Here is a 10,999-nt window from a genome sequence, read left to right as displayed (position 1 = left end):
CATATACAAATAGTTTGGGTAATTTGTACCAAAAAATTATAACAAAATCATTTAATAAATCAAGTCATAAAAATATATGTTATAACATAATACAAATCATTTATTTAAAAACATTCGAGGTTGACTTATCGCAAGACGTCCTCCAAATATATATAAAATAAGTAAGTTGCACTCATCTTTTTTTGCCTCACTTAAGCCCTAAACAACTCCTTTTTCACTTTGTTCAACATTTACTTTCAATCGAATCTACACATTACAATAATCAATATAAATATCAGATCTCAAATAACATTTAACCACATAATCTTTACTTAAGTGAATTAAAACACCTAATTAACAATTTCCTGATGAATAATATCGCTACTCTACCCCTAGTACCGATATTTCTCTTCTTTGATACCGATACCCACTTCAGTACCGATACCATTTTGACATTCTGTAATTCATCTTTACTTATAATATCGATACCTTTACCATTATCGATACTACTACCATTTAGTATCGATATTGTTCATCTGATTCATGTAATTTCATCCCAATTAACCTTATAGTATCGATATTGTTCTTCCACTATCGATACCCTTACCTAGAAATCACCTATTTCACTTCGAAAATTACCTAACTTTTATTTAAATCTCTTACCCTTAACTCTATTTATACCTTTAAACTCATTTACACTTATTCCCACTAACTTATCTCCATTAAAACCCCTTTAACACCTCAATTTCTCCATAAAACTCTTGAAACTAAAAATCATATCAATTTTCCAAACATGTTTTTAATATTTAAATAAATCCTTGACAAGTCAAATATATCTTTAAAAATCTAAATATAATCAATTTTCTTAAAAACCGATTTTACTAAATCATCATTAAATCATTAATCTTCTGGTTTCAGCTCATCTTTAAACTTTATGAAGCTTCTATATCACTCATAGAACTAAAACCAAATCAAAAATGAAAGAATTAACCAACTTCAATTAACTTACCTTATCCATGGAAGCCTACAGTGGAAGAGAGGAAGAGAAAGCCATGCTTCCAGACTTTTCTTTTTTTTTCTTTTCCTCTATTTCCCCACATGTTATTTATATCCCTTTAAAATGAATATTAAATTATTTCCTGCTAAAAGACCATAATGTCCTTCCATCTTTCCATCTTTGATAATAAATCCTGGATAACAATTTCCCAAATCAGTCCTTGAACGGTTTAATTTATCAAAATTAAACCACCAATTTTTTAATCCTTACTCTTCAGTCACTGGCCCGAAATTTAGGGTGTTACAATTCTCCCCTTAAGAAGATTCGTCATCGAATTTTCACTGCACAAGAGATGATAAAAATATATTCTCATATACTCTTTACATTCCCATGTCGTCTCTTCTACTTTGTGACCTCTCCAAAGAACTTTAACTAACAATTTATCTTGTTCCTTAGTTATTTGACTTCAAATCAAAAATTGACACTGGTTCTTCCTCATAGGTCAGATCAGATGGAACTTTTAACTCTTCCGACGCTATGATGTAACAAGGACCCGATTTAAATATTCTGATTATTGAATCATGAAAACACTAATGTTCTTAAACAATTCTCACTTTTTCTTAGATTCTTAGTTTAGATATGACTCCACTATGACTTAATCTTTCAATTTAAATCAATTTCATGATGTCCTACACTTTCTTCTATCAAAAGTTCATATGAAGCTAACTTGATAACTTCTTAAACTTACGGACATGTCACTCATTTAAAATCAACCCAATGAGAATTTTTTTCATGGCATGCAACCATTCCACAGACTTTAAGTCTTAATTTCTCCTTTTTCTACTTATTCTATATTTGACCAACACTAAAATTTATCTTTCTTTTAAAGACAATCATATACTCAACACTTTTCAAAGTAGAAATTATCTTATAACTTTGTCATACCAGTTATCACATTAACCTGACATGTTGCAATTAATCTCCGGAGAATTAATCCATTTCCTTTCTTTTCACCCTTCGATTCAACATATATCTTGACTTTGGAAATCCATATAGACCTAATCATTCTTCATGCAAATAAGGGTGTTATCTCCGTAAAATAACTACAAGTATTACTAAATCGAGATCAGAATTTAGATAATTTTTTCTTAATTCTATGATTATTTTTATGGCATATATCAAACCTTTATTCTTGTACAAACAAAAACTCTGGACAATTATAAAACACATTCTATAATTCACGTTTTCTTTCCAGATTCTAATCATATTTTCCTTGAAGCTTATGTCAATATTCTTTTTAGCATCTCAAAATTTCTGAGCACTTAATAGTCCAATTAAGTAATATGTCTATCCTCAATAACTTGATCAGAGAAATATAATCATTAACTATATCCTTTATCTTTCTTTATAATTTCATTCGACTATATCTTAAGTTTCCTTAATATACGTATCCTTATCCTCCTAACTGAGTTTACATAACTAAAGAATACAACGTCAAAAAAAAATCCACAATTATGCTTGGTCAACTTAGCATACCATTTTTCTCCTGATCCTTTAAACTTGATCACACTTGTCTTAACATAACTTTTAAAATCTGAATAACCTGAGCGGATCAACTATCTATAACAAAATTAGATCGAATTCTAAAGGCCTTGCTTAAATAATTCCCAAAACCTTGAAGTAAACCTTCGATTCTATAAGATATCATTAAAATTGGAACTCTATGTAGTCTAACTATTTTCTGTATATAAAGTTCCACATACTTATCCATTGAAATATCAATTCGAACTGGAATGAAATGCGCAATCTCAGTTAAATGCTCCATTATTACCCAAATTGAGTCCTTTATGTTCGGTATCAAAGATAACACAGTTACGAAATCCATCGAAACTCTTTCTTATTTCTACTAAGAACTTAACATTGTTTACCTTGATTCCAATTTTATTTAATACCTTACTTTCAACATGTCAAGCTTATAAGCTACACCTCTTTAAAATCCTTTGTCACACTTGGTTCTCTAAACCATTCACTTTAATTCCTTATATCTTTATCTCCTTACAGAGTGAAAATACTTTCTTATTTCTTTATTATCTTAATATATATATATATATATATATATATATATATATATATATATATATTTGATATTACTCCATTTTCCTTGATTTACTATTCTATCCTTTATTCTAACCAAAATAAACTTGAACTTTCATCTACATTCATTGCGTTATTTTCATATTCCAATAGAAAATCAACGTAATATATCGATTTCCACAACTTTCTTATAATCCTAAGAAATTCCTATTCTTTTTCTTCCTACTCCAATATCATTCTCATAATGGTGTGAAATGCATCATTATACTACTTGTAGTCCTTATACTCAGAATTCTCCACTTGATTCATCAAAACTAAATTCAAATACGCATCTAACCATTTAAAACACTCATTCCACTTCAATTGGTACGATTTCTAACAGTTTTCTAATCCCATTTACAAAGTTTACATTTAAACCTAACTTCTTATCAACTAACAATCTCTAACTCTTTATTCATTTTTTGAAATAACTTTCTCTTTCTTTAAACAAAACCCACTTGCTTTATTTGTATCTTTTACCACAACAGAATCAATTTCAATTATCCTCTGCTACAACACACTTGGTACTTCCTTGTTTCTTACTAATCCAAATAAATATTGCCTCTATTACTAATAACTTGCTTAGTGGGAAGGGGTCTTAAAGAGTTTTTTTCGAATTCAAAATAACTTTTCACGATTCTACTCAAATACGATTCATACATATACTATACTTTCTACAATCCACTGTTATCATCTTGTCAGAAAGTTAAACCATTAATCAAGATTCTACTTCGTATCATTAATTTATCTTAATTCTCTTTTTCAATTCATCAAAATCTTGTAATCTTTTTAAGACTCTCTAAATAATTACTTCGAACAATCTTTTATGAGGGCTTAACAATAAAATATCTAATATGCAACAAAAAATTATTATAAAACCTTGATAACGACTTATATACTATTTATCTTGCGTTTGTGACCCAACATATTTAACCATTACTTTATTTTGATATCCTTATTTTTCCAATTTAGTGAAATGTAGCCTCATTTCAATTTACTCTTTTCCCAATGGCATAACATTCCTTTACCAACCTAAAGAAAATTTAGTACAACGATAATTTCTTTTTAACTGGTCAAAAGATATTCAATTCTTTACTACTTTACTTAATGGATGATAATCTTTTCATGATTTCATAACTTATCTTTCTTTCTACGTCTCTTTCTAGAGGTAATTCAGGTAACCCTTACAGATACAAAATTGGATACTCCCAACAGTGAAATTTTCTTTTAACTTAACTATGAAAGTTTGAGTATCCACCTCATCCAACTTCTTCATTTCAAAACAGTGGAGACCATCCAACAAATTTTTCTCGTCGCTTAACTAAAGTTCCGCAAAAACAGGACCTTCCTCAAATTCTCCCTTGAACTCGAATGCTCCTAAACTTTTTAACTCTTTAACAACATTCTTTTTTTATTAACTGAGGAAGTAGACAATTGGAAACACTTCAGAATCGCGTCCAACGTCCGGAAAGTATTCCTTGAGACGTCTGTTATTCACATTACCAAATTTACTACTTCTCCCAACAATTCTCTATCTCCCATTTCACTTCGGAAAATCTCTTAGTCTTACCTCTATTAATATTTAATCACTTAATTATACTAGCAAGAACAACATACTCAGTACACTATCAGATCAGAGATTCTTATTATTTTGTTGGCATGTAAACCAAACACTTTTAACAGTCGACCGACCAATCTATTTCGAAAACTTGACTCAACCTAGGCTCTGATACCATTAAATGTAACACCACCGACCCATACCCGACTCAGATACGGCTATGAGGTGTCTCATTAACTTCCAACTCTTTGACTCTCTGAAAAATTGACTAAAAATTGACTTTTATTGGAAAAATGAAAACATTTTTATAAAACATATTAGAGCATCTAAAATTTAAAAATTTATAGTACATGCCAACAATATTTCAAAGAAGAAAACATATACAATTTGCATTTCATTGATCTGATAGTCTTCACAAGTATGCTGTCATTCCCTTGCTTAAACGACTTACTCTTCAAACTCTTTGCATCTACGACTGAAACAATCACACCCTAAGTTTTTGACTTAGTAAGGCAAATACGAGTAAGGTAAAACATTATAAAATAATTTCTTATTCTTTTCGTAGAACACATTTCGTAAAAGATTCAATTCTCATTTCATAATAAGAATGTATACTTTTATCACTTGTTCGGTTTATATAATTTTGTTTTAACAATAGCCCAATGCATACTACTGAGAACTCTATGTATTTGAGTACATTGAGGTTGTGCATTAATGCTGTCACCACAGCTCACATAATTTGCACCGAAGTGCCACATATTTGTCTTGAAGGACCACATAGTTTTGTCTCGAATGACCACATAAAACCCACGACTCTTGGCATGCCAACTATACCTCTAATTCTCATACATATACCTTGGGCTTATTCCATATAATTAGATCACATTTATTATTCAAGAGGTCTTTTATTCACATAGATCACATTTCGAGTATAATAGTTCCACATAAGTAAAATCTCTTAGAACATATTCACATAGCATTTATTCACACAAATCATCTCACATAGAACATTTACTCATAGCATATACCATAACACTATTCAAATTATCATTTATTCATATAAAACATATATGCATAGGTCATATACTTATAGTATTTCATGTAGAATTATTCAAATTATCATATACAAATAGTTTGGGTAATTCGTACCAAAAAATTATAATGAAATCATTTAATAAATCAAGTCATAAAAATATATGTTATAACATAATACATATCATTTATTTAAAAACATTCGAGGTTGGCTTATCGCAAGCCGTCCTCCAAATATATATAAAATAAGTAAGTTGCACTCACTTTTTTTTTCCTCTCTTAAGTCCTAAGCAACTCTTTTTTCACTTTAGTCAAAATTTACTTTCAATCGAATCTACACATTACATAATCAATATAAATATCGGATCCCAAATAACATTTAACTACATAACCTTTACTTAAGCGAATTGAAACACCTAATTAACAATTTCCGGATGAATAATATCGACACTCTACCCCCAATACCGATACTTCTCTTCTATGGTACCGATACCCACTTCAGTGCCGATACCATTTTGACATTCTGTAATTCATCTTTACTTATAGTATTGATACCTTTCTATTAGTATTGATACCCTTACTAGTATCGATACTACTACCATTTAGTATCGACACTGTTCATCCAAATCATATAATTTCATCCCAGTTAACCTTATAATATCAGTATTATTATTCCAGTACTGATACCCTTACCCAGAAATTACATATTTCACTTAAAAAATTACCCAACTTTCACTTAAATCTCTTACCCTTAACTCTATTTATACCTTCAAACTCATTTACACTTATTTCCACTAACTTATCTCTATTAAAACCCCTTTAACACCTCAATTTCTCCATAAAACTCTTGAAACTAAAAATCATATCAATTTTTGAAACATGTTTTTAATCATTACTAACACTTCAAATACCTTAAATAAACCCTTGACGAGTCAAATATATCTTTAAAAATCCAAATACAATCAATTCTCTTAAAAACCCATTTTATTAAATCACCATTAAATCCTTAATCTCTTGGTTTCAACTCATCTTTAAACTTTATTAAGCTTCAGTATCACTCATAGAACCAAAACCAAACCAAAATTAAAGAATTAACCAACTTCAATTAACTTACTTAGCCATGGAAGCCTACGGTGGAAGAGAGTAAGAGAAAGCTGAGCTTCCAAACTTTTTTTTTCTTTTCCTCTATTTCCCCACATGTTATTTATATCCCTTTAAAATGAATATTAGATTATTTCCTGCTAGAAGACCATAATGCCCTTCCATCTTTCCATATTTGATAATAAATCGTGAACAATAATTTTCCAAATTAGTCATTGAATGGTTTAATTTATCAATATTAAACCACCAAATTTTTAATCCTTACTCTTCAGTCACTGACCCGAAGTTTGGGGTGTTACATTACAGTTTCCCATATGGACAATTTTGATGTCGTGTTAGGGCTCGATTTTATAATGGAAGTTCGAGTGATTCCAATTCTCGGCTCTAGTTGCTTGTTGTTCTTGGGTGAGCGGCTCGGTATGGTGGCAACTACGATAATTCCTCGTCCCGAGTGGAAGATGTTATTAGTAATTCAATTTAAAAAATGAGTAAAGGAATGAGAACCTTTCTTTTTATCTTCCCGTATCAAATGGAGGAGTCTTTTCTGAGGAGCTTCCTGAGGGTGCTAGAAAAGTGTTGAAGGATTTTGAGGATATGATACCAAATGATTTGCCTAAGGAGTTACTACCTAGAAGGTCAGTTGATCATGAAATTGAGCTAATCCTAGGAACCAAACCCCCTGCAAGGGGTCTTTATCAGATGAGTCCCCCAGAAATGACAGAGTTAAGGAAATAATTGGATGGTTTTCTGGAAGCTAACTTCATTCGACTCTCAATATCACATTTTGAGGCACTAATTTTGTTTAAGAGGAAGCATAATGGTAGCCTGAGACTATGTGTGTATTATAGGGCCTTGAATAAAGTGACAGTTCAGAATAAATATACAATTCCTTTAATTAAGAATTTGTTTGATAAATTAAGTAAGGCCAATTACTTCTCTAATTTGGATCTTAGATATGGTTATCACCAAGTGAGGGTGGCCAAAGGGGATGAGTTGAAAACATCATGTGTGACTCATTATGGTGATTTTGAATTTCTTGTTATGCCATTTAGACTAACCAATGCTCCTACCACTTTTTGTACCTTGATGAAAGAGATGTTCCACGACTACTTGGATAAGTTTGTTGTCATCAATTTAGATGATATAATGGTCTTTAGTGCCTCCATTGAAGAGCATTAGGAGCATCTTCGGTTAGTTTTGGAAAGATTGCGAGAGAACCAGTTGTTCGTGAAGAATGAGAAATGTGCATTTGCTCAGACTTAGGTTGAGTTCTTGGGGCATGTTATCCAACAAAAATGTATCCGGATGAACAAAGAGAAAGTGAAGGGCATCTAAGAATGGCCAACTCCAAAGAATGTTAGTGGGCTTAGATCTTCCCTTGGGCTGGCCAATTATTATCGACACTTTGTGGAAGGCTACTCTCGCATGGTGAAGTCACCCATTGATTTGCTAAAGAAAGACAAGGCGTGGGTTTGGTTAAAAGAGTGTCAGAAGGCTTTTGACGATTTGAAAAATATGGTGATTAATGAACCGGTGCTCACTTTACCAGACTTAGAAAGGTCTTTGGAGGTCGAGACAAACACTTTTGACTTTGCTATTGGAGGGGTACTGTTGTAGGATGGTCACCCGACGTTTGAGAGTAGAAAGCTCAGTGAATCCGAAGGGAATTATGTTGCACATGAGAATGAACTCCTAGTTGTAATCTATTATTTGCGAATTTAGAGACACTACTTGTTGGGATTCAAGTTCATAGTGAAGACTAAAAATACGACGGTTAGCCACTTTTTTATGCAATTGAAGCTTACTGATAAACAAGCTAGATGGAAGAAGTTCTTGGCAGAGTTCAATTTCAAGTTTGAGCATAAAGCTGAGAAAAAAAGCTAGGTGGCTGATGGTTTGAGCCGAATAGCAGATCTTGTAGCTCTAAGACGATTGGCTCCTCTGTATACAAGTAGGGTGTCAAACAAAATTCAACAACTAGTCATAGAGTATTTGAAGAAGGATTCACAAGTGGTAGCTCTTATGAAAATGGTGAAGAAGGGCCAAGCGAAGTGTTTCTGGGTTGATAATGGTCTGTTGATGGTAAACGGGCAGGGTATGTGATAACTCCGTAAAAAGTCTATATTTAGGGCCTTTTCATTTAAGTTATTGGTTGTCTTAAGGCGTATGTAGGGTCATTTAGATACATGTAGGAGCATATAATTGCATTTGGTGGTTTGGCTTTGTTGTGGCATATTATTGTATAAATATTAACCGAACCGAATAAATTTCGGTTAATTCGGTTAATTTTCGAATTAACCAAAATTTTTTAAATTTTTTCTAATTTATATAAAAATTAAATGTTTTTTAATTCAAAAAAAAGTTTATAATTAATTTAAATAATATATAATTATAAAATAAAAATTCAGATAATTTTTTTAATTAATTAATATTGTTTTAGGTTTAAAAGTTATTGGATCTTAAATTATTAATTGGGTTTTAAATGGTTTGGGCTTAGCCCATATGTTATATATAATATATTTAATATTTTTTAATTTAAAAAAACAATTTACAATTAATTTAAATTATATATAATTATAAAATAAAAATTTTATATAATTTTTTAATTAATTAATATTGATTTAGGTTTAAAAGTTATTGGATCTTAAATTATGAATTGGGTTTTAAATGGTTTGGGCTAAGCCCATATGTTATATATAATATATTTAAAATTTAAAATTTAATTTTGGTTAATTTGGTTAATTAACCGAATTCGAACCGGAATTCGAACTGAATTAACCGTTAACCGAATTCTAAAAATTTTCTTAACCGTTAACCGACCGAACTAATTCGGTAGCCGAACCAAATTAACCGAACTAATTCGGTTCGGTCGGTTAACCGAATTAGTTCGGTTATTTGAACACCCCTATTTATGGGCGTAGAAAAAAGATAGAAATCTGAAGATATTTTATAGGCCCACACGTGAATCTCACCTGCTAGCCCGTCCAGCCCACACATATGAAGGAAATAAACTATTTTTAAGGGATGAATATATCCCATTATTAAGGAGGAGTTATGAAACTTATGAGCTTGAGAGTTAGAGAGTTATTGGTAATTTATTAGCTTTTTGGGAGTTTTTGAGTTGGTGAGAATTTAAGAGTCTCTTAGAAGTTAGATTTTAATTTAAGAGCTTCTTGGAAGTTGGATAGTCTTTTGTTAAGAGAAAGGCAATAAGAGGCAAAACAATGAACTCCTTTATTATCTATTTTTCTTTCTTTCATCTTTTCAAGGGTTTCCTCCATAGCCAAGCTTGAGGGAGCGACGAGCTAGACGTCTGAGAGGAGCTAGCACACTAAGGTTCCATTTGTGGTAGTCTGAGGAGCAATTGGCAACGTGTGTTGGGAGTTTCCTCCACCCTTATGCTTTTATTTTTATTCAATTACTTGGGTTGTATGGAACAAATTGTTCTCTTGGATATTTCAAACCCAACCATGAACTAAACCTTATTTGGTGTAGATATTTATGGATGATTAAGTACTTACTTTAATGAATGATTTGAGTTTTTATGTTTATCTATTTGTTTTGCTTATTATGCTTAATTACTTAAGATTATAGGAGCATGAGAGTGTTCATTTCTTAAGTAGATTGCTTACTGTTTGAAAGAAACTAGGTTATAGATCCTTAGTGTTAGAGAGAAACTAAGGGAGGATCTACGTGAGCAATGGGTTTTAGCTGCTAACTGAGACCTAATCCACCTTAGAGATAAGGATATAATCTCAACGACTAAAAGGAGTAGCACTCATTCGATAGGTTAGATGTTACTACCGAGATGTATTCCCGTGGCATTTTTATCTTTCAGGTCCCATGACTAGAGATAGCGTAGGGGAACTCTTAGTAAACTATGTTGAGCAAATAGACCATAGAAGCTTGAATCATTCCAAGAGATAAGGCTTAGGATTCCTTAGTAACCCACAATTCATTCCCATAATAGCTTGTTTGTGTGAGGATTATTAAGTCTGTTGATTTATTTTCGAATTCTCAACTCATTTTACCTTGACTTTTTCAGTTGTTACATTTCAAAAACATCTCCACTTTCCACGACATTTTCATCTGCTACATTGTAACATTGCCATCACAATTCGCAATCTCATTTCTACGATACCATTTGCATTCATTTCATTTTGCCAAATCATTCCCATTTGTGCATACCACCACACTAA

The sequence above is a fragment of the Hibiscus syriacus genome, unplaced genomic scaffold (genome assembly GCF_006381635.1).
Source record: "Hibiscus syriacus cultivar Baekdansim isolate YM2019G1 unplaced genomic scaffold, ASM638163v2 tig00002237_pilon, whole genome shotgun sequence".
Lineage (NCBI taxonomy): Eukaryota > Viridiplantae > Streptophyta > Magnoliopsida > Malvales > Malvaceae > Hibiscus > Hibiscus syriacus.
This window is presented reverse-complemented; position numbering follows the sequence as displayed.